We start from the raw sequence: 16,351 nt of genomic DNA on the forward strand, positions 1-16,351 counted from the left end.
CTTCTCAACCTAAGTATCTAAATCAAATCTCTCAATTCTCTGGGTCAATACTATCCATTGTTTGCCTTCACTGGGTCTTAGCTCTCCTAGTCTCCTCCTTTTGGGTCTTTGAAGGGCAAAGACATTAGATACAAGACAGGTTATAGTTTTTCCTTCAGGTTCACAGATTATTATATACTATGTTCTGCCTGGAAAGATGCTGTATTACAACCTTCGGTTACTATGTTAGATAACTATTAAGAATTTATACCATTGGCATTGACTGAAAGCTTATGATAACATCCATTAAATTATTATATTTTTTGTTGAGCAGAACTCCAAGAACAATCTTAAGGAGTCCTTCATGATATGACCTTCAAAGCTAGTTTTCTATCTGGCTTCAACTGTTAAAGGGTCTACTTCAAAGCTTGTATGTATAAATTGTCCCATTAAAGCCAGTGAGTAATGGGAAATATCTACTTTTGAGGTAGGCATTACAATCTGTACAAGATGACCATTTTTTGCTTACAAGCAACAATTGCACTTAGACCAACAAGACCAAATAAAGGAAATGACCAAAAGGACATGGATTAGCCAAACAAAAACCCAAGGGACCACAAAGCAAAGGGTTGCTGATATAGTAGCAACAGTGATCTACAATGCAGAAGAAATGGGTGAAATCTGGGTGACATATATTAGAATCAGTGATGATTTTTAATCTTGCATCATTCCAGTCAATATCCAGAGAAGTGTCCTGTTAAATCAGTTTAAAACACATTTGAGTCCAGCAGAGGGATTTGTTTTTGTTGTTGCTCTCTTTATGTTGGGTAATAAATTTATCTCAAACAAAAATGGAATGATGCTGTCAGAAAAGTAGGCACAAATGAAACAGGCAAGAACAAGTGACACCCATGGAATATAAGCATAAAGACTCACAGCATTAAAAATATGCAATGAATATTTGTGCAAAACAGTTGCAAAGGGAAATCTTGAAATTAATGTCAGGATATCTTTGAATACTTTATAAACACTGTAATCTAAGACAGACTTCACATTCTGTTCCAAACATTCATGTTCAACATAGGCAGTAATCTACCTACAGAATTAATGTGAAGTTATGTTGTATGATTTCACACCTTTACTTCAGCATTTAATAAGAATATGGTCTTGGGAAATTACCAGCATTTGTTGAGAGTTGGTGTCCTGAACTACCAAAAATTCATAACAATAATGCTCTTCTTATAAGATTATTACAAAGACTAAATGGGCTATAATAAATAAATGGCATATAACAAGGCAGGCAACATAATAAGGGCTTTAAGATTCTGTGTTTATATATTTCTCTATTTACCTTCATACATGTGTGCATCATTGTACCTCTTGCCTAAGTTAAAGGATTCCAGAGTTTGTAATTATGCACACATGGACCATGATCAACCTAATTTCTTTTTGTTGTTGTTGTTTTGTTTACTTTTTATTTTTTGAGATAGGGTTTCTCTGTGTAGCTTTGTGCCTGTCCTGGAACTCACTCTGTAGCCCAGGCTGGCCTCGAACTCACAGGGATCTGCCTGGCTCTGCCTTCCAAGTGCTGGGATTAAAGGCGTGCTTCACCACTGCCTGGCCCAATCAACCTAATTTCAAGAGATAAATTTTGACTTCCTAAGACTCAGATAAGCAACTTTGCTGACAGGTACTGCCTTAAGAGTTCTATTTGTCTACACATTATGGTACTAAAGTGTTGGTGAAATTATTAAGGCCACTCCACGTAGTTAAAAGGGAGGTTTATTTTGTGCCATAACTTACAAATGAAAGGATAGGTAGGTTGTAGGGTCTGGCAAAGGTGTTCTCTGGAAAATTCTGCTCAGTTTATCTCCAGTGTCCAGGGTCTGGGCACCAGGAGAGCCCATACACCCAATCTCGGGTTTCATCATCCTCTCTCAGCTCCACCATGTAGGCATGACAGTTACTGAAGCCTCAATGGGTGTGGTACTTCCAGATCAAAACTGGAATGGCTACCCACTACATCTCTCCCTTTTGTCTAAATAAGAAGGTTCTAACCTAATACAATACTATATACAATAGAAATTATTATCAAATATTGTCCAGGAGTAATAAGGGATAATGACCTAGATAAGATGGAACTACAACCAATGGGAACAATATCAAGCAAGAGACACATACTAAAATCCAGAGAAGTCTAGAGCATTGGTAAATGGCATGTTACAAAGGTCATTCCAACAGGTGTCCTATCCTAAAGAGCCTGAATCTAATACTTAATATGTTCTATCTAAGATATTATATATGTACACTAAGTTGTAACTATAACAGCTAGTCTTCAATCCCATCAAAGACCTGAGAAGGAATATAATGGTACCTGAGAAATGGAAGATGGATGCCAGCAACTTTCAGGAATCTTGCAAAAGTAGACAGAGACAGCTGGCAGCTGGACAGTCACCTAATGTTTCTCAGTATTTTTGGTACATTCAAATTGGCTACAGGCCTAGAGTATCTGACAGACCATTTTCAGAAGCAAGAATTCTGAAAGACCATCTTACCGTGCCTTGGCAGAGTCCAGAAGTCACTTTTCCTTGTGTCTTGCTTGTCCAGAAGGATAGCACTCATATTTTTCAGCAGTTGAGGCAAGGGCAATTGCCCAGCTAGCTCAGTCGGTAGAGCATGAGACTCTTAATCTCAGGGTCATGGGTTCGTGTCTCACGCTGGGCACCAGGTATTGGTGAAATTATTAAGGCCACTCCACATAGTTAAAAGGGAGGTTTATTTTGTGCCATAACTTACAAATGAAGGGATAGGTAGGTTGTAGGGTCTGGCAAAGGTATGGTGCAGTCTGGCAGTGTTCTCTGGAGAACTCTGCTCAGTCTACCTCCAGCGCCCAGGGTCTGGGCACCAAGAGAGCCCATGCATCCCAATCTCTGGTCTTCATCATCCTCTCTCAGCTCTACCTTGTAGGCATGACAGTTACCGAAGCCTCAATGGGTATGGTACTTGCAGATCAAAACTGGAATGGCTACCCACTACACCAAAGAATCATGGCAACAGGTGATTCAAGAGCTGATACAGGAACACACTATAATCTCTGTATCATAATGATAGAACAGTGACACAATTTAAAGCAGCAATCACTTCCTTCTTTGCCACAATGCTTAGAATATTTTGGCTTTCTAAAGGTGATTAACTCAGGTTAAACCACAAGAAACCTACTACTTCAAAAAAAAACAAAAAACAAAAAACAAAACAAAACTCTTGAATTCACATACTCTTGGTAAAAATTCTACAAAAGCAAATAGTATTTCATTGGGAAACTTTTAGAAATGCCACAATCTTAATACATTTTATTAATGTGTTGAATGCATCATCTGTAGAAAACTGTGGGAAACTGGTTCTAGAGGTTCGTGTCTGTATGTTGTCAACAAGTGGTGACACACAGTTTCCTTATACAAAACACTCTATTTGATTGTAAACAACTCATGTACTTTACATCATTTCTAGATGAATCATAAGACATAATGCGATGCAAAGGTGATATAATCAGTTATTACACTGATTTATTTAGGAAGAAGTAGAAGGGGAAGGGTCTGGTTAAGGTTATTAGACAGGCACTTGTTTTCCTAGTTTAATCCAGTTTTGATCCATGATTGGTCTAAACCACAAAAAAGGAAGTCCTGGCTCTTTAGCCAACTATATTTAAACATACAATGAATTTTATGTGCCTTTTGATTTACCCAATTCAAAATAACTAGACATAATTTTAAAATGTAGTCATAAAAAGTTTTGCAAGTCAGTGGAAAGGAAATGGATTGTTTTTAAAAGTCTTGAAAACTCAAAAAACAACATTCTGATTTCATATCATATTTGAAAATAAACTTTAGGCACTCCAGCCAAGGAAGAATGTAGGCTAACTGGAGATCTTCACTCTCCCTAAACTCCTCCCAAACTAACTACTACAAGTCCTCAGCTCTGTAACAGACCACCTGATGCAAGCTGACCATCTCTCCTCCACACCATCTCCACCCATGGCTATATCCCAGCACCCAACTCCAATAAGTATTCTCTGAGGACCCATAGGCCACACAGGCCAGCTAAGCAAGTAGGTTAACTGCATCTTTACCTCTTTCTACACTCCTGCAAGTCCAATGCCCTAGTCTCATCCCAAGCTCTTTACACAATCCTCAAGTCTCATCTCAAGCTCTTTATCAGACTACCTGAAGCTGCCTCTCCTCACTCTTTACCCCCTGGTGGAATACTCTGCTTTCCTTCCTCCTGTGGACCTATATGCACAACCTCCCACCCCACACAGTCTATCCACATTCCTAAGTGTCAGCTCCCAATACCTAGAAACACATTCTACCTGGAACCTGTAGTGGCCATGTCTATAAGGATCCCAGAAGAATTTCTTACCAGGAAAAACAAAGCTACCACACTCTTCTAAGAAGGAGATACAGCAACAGAAACAAAAAACAAAATACCCACCCAACCAAGACAAGACCAGATATCAGTACCCAAATTACAAATTTTCCAAACCCAGATGCCGAGATGTCATGTACAAACACAATCAATAACAGCCAGGAGAATATGTCTGCACTAGAGTCCAGTAACCCTATCATAGCAGGCCCTGAATATTCCAACGTATTTAAATCACAAATAAACAATATAATGCAATTTGCTGATCCTTGAATGTTATTATTACCAACTATTAGGACATAAAGAAATGAAAATTAATAATTAAACATTACAATCGAACTTGTAGTCATATTAGAAGTGTTTTCAAGATCGAACAGATATATTTTAGACAGACAGGTCATCTTCAAACCCTTCAGAGATCTATAGAATATGACATTTAAAATGTTTTAATAACTTAGAAAATTTTTCTTTTTTGTTATGACTATGAGACATATCGGCTCCTGGCAGTACCAATCTACTTCAGAGAAAATATGGGCATTGAAGAAACTGCATATGGAGTTAACTTTCATTGTGGCAAAAGTTAGCCACTGAACAACAAAGTATTCTCAAATTGACTGCTGACAAACAAGACAGACAGGACATGAAACAAAGGACTACCAATTCTTGCCAAAACAAGTGTGATTGTGGCTTTAACAAAAGGCATCTACTGAGGCCAGAACAACATGGCACCATCCCTGAAGTGGCCTTTGCAATCCGAAAAAGGTATAGTGCCCTTTTCTTCGAAGGCAGCTGAACAGGCAGTGGGCCAATGGCTTCTGATGTGCAATGGAACAGCAGCTGAAACAGTTATTCTTGAAGAGTAACTAAGCTCACACCTCTGAATGGTAGACTGGCATTTTAATAGAGGGATATGCAGAAAAATGGGATGCTGAGATGAAGATGCACACACACACAGCTAATAATGGACAGCTAAATTAAAAAAAAAAATCAACAATTTCCAGAATTTAAAATCCTGAATCATGACATGACATGAGTGGAATTCATGTGTTTCTGGTACATGCACTGCTATCACCAAATGTGAGGTCAAACTGTTGACCTTGTGTACATCCTACTTCACAAATGAGTCTGTCAGATTTGCTAAGCCTATAGGCTGAAGATGATGCCCCAACACTGTGGAGAAACCTCAGGTGACTGTCCAGGCAGCTGGCTGTTTCTGTCAACTCACATTTTTTTCTGAAAGCTGCTTGCAAGCCCTTCCTGTTTTTATTTTTTATTAGGTAATATTATTTCCTTCTTGGGTCTCTGAGGGAGTTGAAGATTAGTTAGTTATAGTTGAAGATTAGATAGTTATAGTTATAGTTTTCTTTGTTAAGATTTTCAGAAAACAAACTCACTAAAGAAGTGTAAGTGTATAAATTTGAAAGATGTCATAAGATAGTTCTGTTAGTAATATAAGTTATGATAGAAAGTAAATCAGGTACATTTTGGACTTACCAAAATAGGATAAATAATGGAATTATTTTCTCCAAATTTGTCAAATACAAATGGACTAGACACTGTTTAGGTATTTATTGCTTGTGTATGTGGTATATAGTTATTGTACTTTTGTATATAGTTTTTCTTATATTAGTTATAACTTTTTTCCTTTTATTAAAATAGAAAAGGGGAAAAAGAATTTGTACTGTATCAAGCTGATAATAGAAAAATAAACAAATAAAAACAAAAAAACAAGTAAATAAATAAATGAATTTAAAAAAAACCTTAAAACAGCCTTTATGAATATGATAGGGGTCTGTTGCTGGTTCCTAACATGTCCCAATGTTGCTGGATTCTAACAGTTCCCTTGTGGGGTGGGATGAGAAGGCCCAAGGTCAATGACACAGACAACAGGAGTCAATTGAAGACAAACAGCAGACTCATTTATTCAATAATGGGGAAGACCTTCTATACCCTCCTCCCAGCACCCAAGCTGTGTCCCAATCTGGTGGCATTGTGTTGTTGTCCCTCATTGGCTGGGAGGAAACTCTGACAGTGACCAGGACCTCTGATAGCACCTGTTGCTAGGTCCTCAGGCAGACTCCAGGTTGGCCCATAAGGAAGTATGTTCTATGCATACCCTTGCAGCTGGTTTGAGCCAGTTTTCTTGACCCTATGGGCCTGACCTATTACAGGGGTCCTTAAAGGGGAAGATGAATAAATTTCTTAGGGAAATCTGTGAAGAACAGCCCCCTTCCTCATCACTATATCCTGGTCCACAACTCCTGCTGAAGCTCCCTGTTCTACCAGAAGCCAGGATGCTGCCCAGACCCCAAGTATGTCCCTACCCCCACCAGCCCACAGACATCCAAGACATTCTCAGAGCATTTTTATCCTTTTCCCAACAGCCCCTTACCTTGTTCCCAGAACCCCAGAGGTCACTCAGACCACCAGAACTCTAGCAGAGGCAACCTTCTGAACCAAAGGACTCACTGGTCACCAGAAACACATGTCACTTAGGCCAGAAGACAAGAAAGCAAACATAAATCAAGGGATAAAAACACTTATACAACAAAGCAAACTCAGAAATTGGCCCCTAAAACTTATAGTTACGCCCAACCCAGATGTCTAGAGGCCAACATAAGAACATAATCAACAAGAGTCAGGGAAATTTATCACCGCCAGAGCTATCCTACTACAGTAAACGATGAATATTTTAACACAGCTGAAGCACAAGGAAACAACCTTAAAACCACTTTATGAACATGATAGCGGTCCTTAAAGAGTGAATGAAAAAAATCTTTCAAAGAAAGCCAGGGAAACACAAACAAAAAAATATAGGTAATGAATAAACCTCTTAAGAGAGCTAAGGGGAAATACAAACAAACAAACAAACAGGTGAAGGAAATGAATAAAACTGTTCAAGACCTGAAAATGGAATTAGAAACAATAAAGAAAACACAAACAGAGGGATCTTGGAGATGGAAAATCTACATAAGGGAGATTGGGAAGCAAGCATCTCCAACAGAATACAAGAAATGGAAGAAAGAATCTAACGCTTAGAAGATATAATAGAAGAAATTAATACCTCAGTCAAAGAAAATGTTTAATCTAAATTATTCCTGACACAAAACATCCAGGAAATCTGGAACATTACAAAAAAATAAGCAAAAGAATAATAGGAATGAAAAGTAAGAAGAATTCAAGCTCAAAGGCTCATAAAAATATTTTTAAAGATTTATTTATGTATTATATATGCAGTGTTCTGTCTGCATATATGCCTATAGGCTAGAAAAGGGTGCCAGGTCTCATTATGGATGGTTTTGAGCCATCATGTGGTAGCTGGGAATTGAACTGAGGTCCTATGGAAAAAACAGCCAGAGGTCTTAACTGCTGAGACAATTCTCTAGCCCCCAGAAAACTATTTTTAACATAATTATAGAAAATAATTTTCCTAACTTATTGAAGGAGATGCCTATAAAGGTACAAGAAGCTTATAGAATGCCAAAGAGGTTGGACCAGAAAATAAAATCCCCTCAACACATAATAATCAAAACATTGAACATACAGAACAAAGAAAAAATATTAAAAGCTGCAAGGAGAAAAGACCAAAGAGCATATAAAGGCAGACCTATTAGAATTACACCCAACTTCTCAAACTAGACTCTAAGAGCCATAAGAGCCTGGACAGATGTCTTGTAGACTCTAAGAAACCAAAGACTACTATATGCCAGCCCAGACTACTATACCCAAAAGCATTCAATGATCATGAATGGAGAAAACAAAATATTCTGTGATTAATTCAAATTTAAGCAATGTGTATCCACAAATCCAGCCCCACAAGAGAAACTAGAAGGGGAACTCCATCCCAAGGAAGTTAACTACACCCATGAAAGCACAGGAAATAAATAATCTCACACCAGTAAAACCAAAAGAAGAGAAACACACACACACACACACACACACACACACACAGACAGAGACAGAGACAGAGAGAGACAGAGAGACAGAGACAGAGACACAGAGAGGGTCTACCACCACCAACAACAAAATAATAGGTATTATCAATCATTGGTTATCAATATATCTCAATATCAATGGGACTCAATTCCCCAACAAAATGACACAAGAAGAGTAGAGAGCAGGAAATAAATCAAACTGGGGGTTGAAATAAATAATATAGAAACAAAGAAAATACAAAGAATCGATGTAACAAAGAGATAGTTCTTTGAGAAAATTAATAAGATATACAAACCCTTATCCAAACTAACTAAAGGACAGAGGAAGAACATCTAAATTAACAAAATCAGAAATGGAAAGGGGGACTTAACAAAAGACACCTAGAAAATCCAAAGATTCATTGAGTCATACTTTAAAATCTGTACTCTATAAAATTGGAAAATCTAAAAGAAATAGATTTTTTCTTCCTAGATACCACTTACCAATGTTAAATCAAGACCAGATAAACAATTTAAGTATTTCTATAACCCCTAAGGAAATAGAAGCCGTCACTATAAGTTTTTCAAACAAACAAACAAAACAGGCCACATCAAGATTGTTTTAGGACGGGATTCTACCAGATTTCCACAGAAGAGCTGATGTTGGTCCTTCTCTCATTAATCCACAAACATCAGAAGGAATATTGCCAAGTTTTTGTGAGGCCACAGTCACCTGTAGTAGAATATTATTTTAAGATGTGTTACTTTTGCTTATGTTGCATTTGTTTAATTCTGTAAAGCTGTTTTACTGTGCTAGCATAAAACACCTTGAATTGGCCAATAGCCAATTACATAAAACAACAAGAATTGGCCAATAATAAGGCAGGAGAAGGGATGGATGGGACTGGCAGGCAGAGAGAATATTCAGGGACCAGTCACCCAGCTACGCAGCTACACAGCAAGCCACAGAGTAAGAGTTACCAAAGTAAGTGAATGGGGAAATCCCAGAGGAAAAGCTAGATGGGTTAATTTAAAGTTGAGGAATGCTGGCAAGAAAATACGCCAAGCTAAGGCCAGTCACTCATAATTAATAATAAGCCTCTCTGTGTGCAATTTGTTAGGGAGCTGGGTGGCAGGCTCCCCCCCAAAAGAGTAAAAGCCCTCAACAACAGTCACCCTGATACCCAAATCCCAGAGAGATTCAACAAAGAAAGAGAATTACAGACCAATTTCCCTCATGAACATAGATGCAAAAATACTCCAAATACTTGCAAACCAAATCCAAAAACACATCAAAAATATCATTCACCATAATCAAGTGGCTTCATCCCAGAGATAAAAAGATTGATGAACATATGAAAATCAGTCAATGTAATCTGATGTATAAACAAACTGAAAGAAAAAAAAAACCTAAACTTCTCATTAGATGCTGAAAAAGCCTTTGACAAATTCCAACACTCCATCATGAAAAAGGTCTTGAAGAGATCAGAAATACAAGGAACATGCCTAAACATAATAAAGGCAATTTACAGCAAGCCAACAGCCAACATCAAATTAAATGGAGAGAAACTCAAAGCAATTCCACTAAAATCAGGAACAAGACAAGGCTGTCCACTCTCCCCATTGCTATTCAATATAGTGTTTGAAGTTTCAGCTAGAGCAATAAGACAACAGGAGATCAAAAGAACAGCAATTGGAAAGGAAGAAGACAAATCATCGATATTTGCAGATGATATGATAGTATATATAAGCAACTCCAAACATTCTACCAGGGAATTCCTACAGCTGACAAACACCTTCAGGCAAGTGACTAACTACAAAATTAACAACAACAAAAAAAATCAGTAGCCCTTCTATATAAAAATGACAAATGGGCTGAAAAAGAAATCAGGGAAACCACACCCTTCACAATAGCCACAAACAATATAAAGTGCCTTAGGGTGATCTTACCCAAAAAAGTGAAAGACTTGTGTGACAAAACCTTTAAGTCTTTGAAGAAATGGAAAAAGCTATCAGAAGATGGAAAGATCTCTAATGCTTGTGGATTAGTAGGTGATCCCAGTAAGTAGGTAATCACAGTAAAAATGGCCATCCTACCAAAAACAATCTACAGTTTCAAAGCATTCCCCATCAAAATTTCAACGTAATTCTTTAAAGACCTTGAAAAGATAATACTCAAGTTCAAGTGGAAAAACAAAAACAAAACTCCCAGGATAGCTAAAACAATCCTGAACAATGAACGAACTCTCAAAGGTATCACTATCCTTGATCTCAAGCTGTACTACAGGAGTTTTATTACATGGTATAGTCAGAAAAGCAGACAGGTGGATTGATGTAATTGAATTAAAGACCCAGACATTAGTTCATGTACTTATGGACACCTGGCTTTTCATACAGAAGCCAGAAATACACAATGGGAAAAGAAAGCACCTTCAACAAATTGTCTTGGTTTAACTGGATATCTGCATGTAGAAGAATGCAAATAGATCTTTATATATCTCCCTGTACAAAACTCAAATCCAAGTGAATAAAGGACCTCAACATTAAACCAGATATTCTGAGCCTAATAGAGGAGAGAGTGGGGATTAGTCTTGAACTCAGTGGCATAGGAGACAACTTCCTGAACAGAAGATCAACAGCACAAGCACTAAGACAACAATCAATAAATGGTACCTCACAAAACTGAAAAGCTTTTGTAAGACAAAGGACACTATCAATAGGACAAAACAGCACCCTACAGAATGAAAATATTTTCACCAACTCCACATCTGATAGAGGGCGAATATCCAAAATACATAAAGAATTCAAGAAACTAAAATCAACAGACCAAATAATCCAATTAAAAATGGGGTACAGATCTAAACAGTGAATTATCAACAGAGGAATCTTAAATGGCTGAGAAACACTGAAAGAAATATTCAACAACCTTAGCTACCAGAGAAATACAAATCAAAACTAATTTGAGATTCCATCTTATAACTGTCAGAATGGCTAAGATCAAAACCACAAGTGACAGCTTATGCTGGTGAGGTTGTGTAGCAAGGGGAACACTCCTCCATTGCTAGTGGAAACACAAACTAGTACCATCACTATCTAAATCAATATTGAGATTCCTCCGAAAACTGGTAATAGATTGACCTCAAGACTCAGCTATACTACTCTTTGGCTTAGACCCAAAGCACACTATATCCTACCACAAGGATACTTGCTTAACAATATTCATTGCAGCTTTATTCACAATCACCAGAAAGTAGAAACAACTGAGATGTTCCTCAACCAAAGAATGAATAAAGAAAATGTGGTACCTTTACATGATAGAGTATTACTCAGCTGTTAAAAACAATTATGCCATGTAATTTTCAGGCAAATGGATGAAAATAGAAAAGATCATCCTTGGTGAGGTAACCCACACCCAGAAAAACAAATATGGTATGTTCTCTCTTGTAAGTGGACATTAGCTGTTTTGTAAAGGCCAATCATGCTACAATTCACAGACCCAGAGCAGCTAAGTAATGAGGAGGGCTGGGGGTGTAGGATGCATGGATAGACCTCTCTAGGAAGGGGAAACAGAATAGATTTGCAGGTGTACTGGGGGTGGGTAGGGATGAGAACAGGAGATATCTGGTGGGGATTAGAGAGACCAAGGGAGAGAGTAACGGGATAGGCAACTGGAATTGGGGGACACTTGGGGAGCAATGCAGAAATCCACTGCTTTGGAAACTTCTTGCAATCTATGAGAGTGAGCATAGCAATGTTTCCTGGTAACGAACAATTAGGAGCCCAAACTGGCCATCTTCTATAACCAGATAAGGCTGGCTCATAGCAGTTGGAGTGGGACATTAACCCAGACACAAAGCATTCAACCTGTTTTGTCTACCTATAAGAAATGCTGGGGCAATAGTGGTGTAGAACTTGTGTGAGTGGCCAACCCATGACTGGTGAAAATTGAGGCCAACACCAGGAGAGGGAGCCCATCAGGAACCAGAGGCAGGATAGCCCAGACATTCAGAATAGAACCAAACACAACTGGCAAGAACAAAGTCAATGAAATGACCCCTAGTGATATTCTGTTATGCTCTCAGATCAGTGACTAGCCCAATTGTCCTCAGAGGGGCGTCATCCAGCAAACAATGGGAATAGATACAGAGACTTACAGACAAACACAAGGTGGAGTCAGGGGAACTCCACAGAAGAGGGGACCATTGTAGGAGCCAGAGGAAAGGAGCAAACCATGGGAATATGGCCCACAGAATCAACTAACCAGGACTTACATGGGTTCACAGAAACTGAAGCAACAAACATGGACCGTGTTTGACTCTGAGCTAGGTCTTCTGTATATTTCTCGTGATTGTGTAGCTTGGTGTTCTCATGGGATCCCAGCAGTGGGAGTGAAGGTGTCTCTGACTCTTCTGCCTCCTTTTGAGACACTTTTCCTTTTACTGTGTTGCCATGTCAAGCTATGATATGAGGGTTTGTGTCCAATTTTCTTAGGCCATGCTTGGTGGATATTCCTGGGAGGGCTGTTCTTTTTTTATTTTTTATTTTTTGAGGGGAGAACAGAAGAGGAATTATCTGGGGGAAGAGGAGAGGTTGGGGGAGGGGCTTTGAGAAGTGGAGGGAGGGGAAGCTAAGGTCAATGTAATGTATGAGAGAAGAATAAAAGTAAAAAAGAAAGAAAGAAAGAAAGAAAGAGAGAGAGAGAGAGAGAGAGAGAGAGAGAGAGAAAGAAAGAAAGAAAGAAAGAGAGAGAGAGAGAAAGAAAGAAAGAATAATCTATGGAAACACCAAACAGTTCAAGGAAATGAATAAAACAGTTCAAGATCTGAAAGTGGAAATACAGTCAACAAAGAAAACTAAACTGAGTGAAATCCAGAAAAGAAAAAGTCAGGAATTTGAACAGCAACTTCAGAGTCAAGCTTCACCAACAGAATACAAGAGATGGAAGAAAGAATCCCAGGAACTGAAGACATGATAGAGGAAATAGATATCTTGGTCAAATAAAATTATAAATTTAAAAATAGCCTGACATAACACATACAGGAAATCTGGGGCTCTATGAAAAGACTAAATCTAATAATACTAATAATAATAAAATAAAATGAGAATAGAGAAAGGAGAAGAAATCCAGTCAAAGATACAGAAAACATTTTCAACAAAATCATAGAAGAAAATTTTCCAAACCTAACATGGTACAAGACACACATAGAAGACCAAGTTGAAGGAACCAGAAAAGAAAGTCTCCTTGGCACAAAATAATCAAAACACTAAATGTTCAGAACAGATAAAGAATATTGAAGATGCCAACATACAAAGACAGACCTATTAGATAGTGCCTGACTTCTCAGTGGACATCTAAAAGTGAGAAGGGTCTGAACAGATGTTAAGAGGCCATTAATGCCAACTCAGACTATGATACCCAGAAAACTTTCAATCACAATAGATTGAGAAAACAAGACATTCCACGATAAAACTAAATTTAAAAAGTATCTACCTACAAATCTAGCCCCACAGAAGGCACTAGAAGGAAAATTCTAACTTAAGGAAGTTACCCACATCCAAGAAAATACCAAGAATGAATAATCCCAGACTAGCAAATCAAAGGAAAAAACCACACAAACAAACATACGTATACACACACACACACACACACACACACACACACACACACACACACACACCACACCACCAACACCACAACAACAACAACAACAAATACAGGAATCAACAAACAATGTTCACTGATATTTGTCAACATCAATGAATCAATGGTCTCAATTCCACAATAAATAGTATGGATGTGAAAACAGGATTCATCTTTCTGCTGCATCCAAGAAACTCATGTAAACATCAAAGATAGACATAACCAATGGGTAAAAGGTTGGAAAAGTTATTCTAGGCAAAAGGAACTAAGCAGGAAGCTGGTGTAGTCATTTTATCTTAGAAAACAGACTTCAAAAGGTAATCAAAAGGGCTAGGGAAGGACACCATATACTCATTCAAAGACAAATCCACCAAGAAGACATGACAGGTTTTTACATATTGCACCAAAGACAAGAGTACCTAAGTTTGGAGAAGAAACACACTGATAGTGGGAAAATTATCCTACTCTCACCAATAGACATATCTATATTATTTAACTGAAGGTCCACTCCATGAAATAGAACCCAACACTGCTTGGGTGACCAAGAACCTGAGAATAAACAGTCCAGGGACCGAGGTTTAAAAAAAGAAGTAATGATAAGGTGACTTTAATAACATTCTGCTATACCCATAGATCAACGCCTTGCCCAGCCATCATCAGAAAAGCTTACTCCTACAGTAAGTGGATACAGCTACAGGGAACAGTGAGGCACATAGTCCTGAAAGGTATGTTTCTATAAAAGCTTTCCCTCCGGTCTCAGGTAATTCTGCAGAAAAGGAGGAGGAAGGAGTGTAAGAGCCAGAGGGTATAGAGGACACCAATAAAAGAAGACCCTGTAAATCATCATGATCAACTAACATATGAACTCTCAGAGACTAGGGCAGCCCACACAAGGTTTTCATGGTGTATACCAGGTCCTCTGTACTTATATTATAGCTTTCAGTTTGTGTATTTATGGGATTCCTGAGTGTTCAAATGAGTGAGCCTTTGTTTCTTGTACCTTCTATTGGGCTCTCTTCCTTTTGTTTGTTTTGTCTGAGTCCTGTGTCTTAGTTTTTGCTTTATCTTATTTTATATATATATATATATATATATATATATATATATATATATATATATATATATATATATAAGAATGTAAGATCTCAGAATGGAGTAGAGTGTTATGAACTGTTTTCTGAACACGACATGACTATGGCACACATGAACTCATAGCAGCCATAGTTTCTAGCACAAGACCTATATAAGACCAAGCCAACCAAAATCCCTGTATACATTAGATGATTTCTAGTATTCATCACACATTAAGGGTCTATTGGCAGTAAACAAATACTAGAAATGGGAGAGTTATTCTTCATTGATGATGTGTCCTCTGGTAGATTTCCCACACTCCAAGCAGATGGCTCCATATCCATATATAGGCAGCACTAATGAGACTTAGTGTGTTACTAGATAGATAGATAGGTAGATAGATAGATAGATAGATAGATAGATAGATAGATAGATAGATAAAGTAAGGTTTGGAGGCAGCATGTTGGGGGCTATTGTGGATTTATACAGGGAAATGAAGGGAGGATATGATTGTATTTCATTTATACTTGCATGAAATTCCCCAAAATTAAAAAAAAAATCATTTAAAAGAAAGAAAGAAGAAAAAAATGACTTCAGGTAAAGAATATAATGACAGATAAAATCATATTCCCAAAACCTTAATAATGTAAGTTAATGTCTAGCATAAATACATGGCATTCTAAGTATGAAAACGGTTAAATAAAAAACAAGGATTGTGCTGTTTTGTAAATACTGGAAGGTTCATCAGATCAATTAACATAAAACACTACTGACAATGCAGTACACATATATCAAAATATTTGTGTCCCTCATGAAATAGTGTTCTTTTCTGTATTGTTGTTCTAATTATTGATATGATTAAGGAATATATATCCTTTTTAAGTAACTACTTGCTTTTTACGTAACTACTCATTTACACTTACGGTTGATAAACTTTACATATATTTAGAAGTTTTTTTTAAAAAAACAAAACAGTATCCCTTTGTCTAAACTCATCTAAAGCTCATTTTCTTGGCATTGGTTTTTCTTTAAATATTGTTTATATGATTATCATATAATTTGATATTTTAAGCTGTGACATCGTTATGAATTTCAATCTACAGATTGAGCCTTTAGCTTCCTACTTATATAAGCTGTTTCTAACCCAACAATATGATGTATTTAGTGCCAGTCTCATTTAATGTATTTTGATGTTTGTCTTTACTTATATTATAAGATATTTTATGGATGTGGTTTTTTTACTACAAATTCTAACTGGTTCTTACTATTGGATAGAAAACTATGCCTATGTATGAATAATTTCATTATTTCACCATTAATTTATGTA

The sequence above is a fragment of the Onychomys torridus genome, chromosome 16 (assembly GCF_903995425.1).
Source record: "Onychomys torridus chromosome 16, mOncTor1.1, whole genome shotgun sequence".
Lineage (NCBI taxonomy): Eukaryota > Metazoa > Chordata > Mammalia > Rodentia > Cricetidae > Onychomys > Onychomys torridus.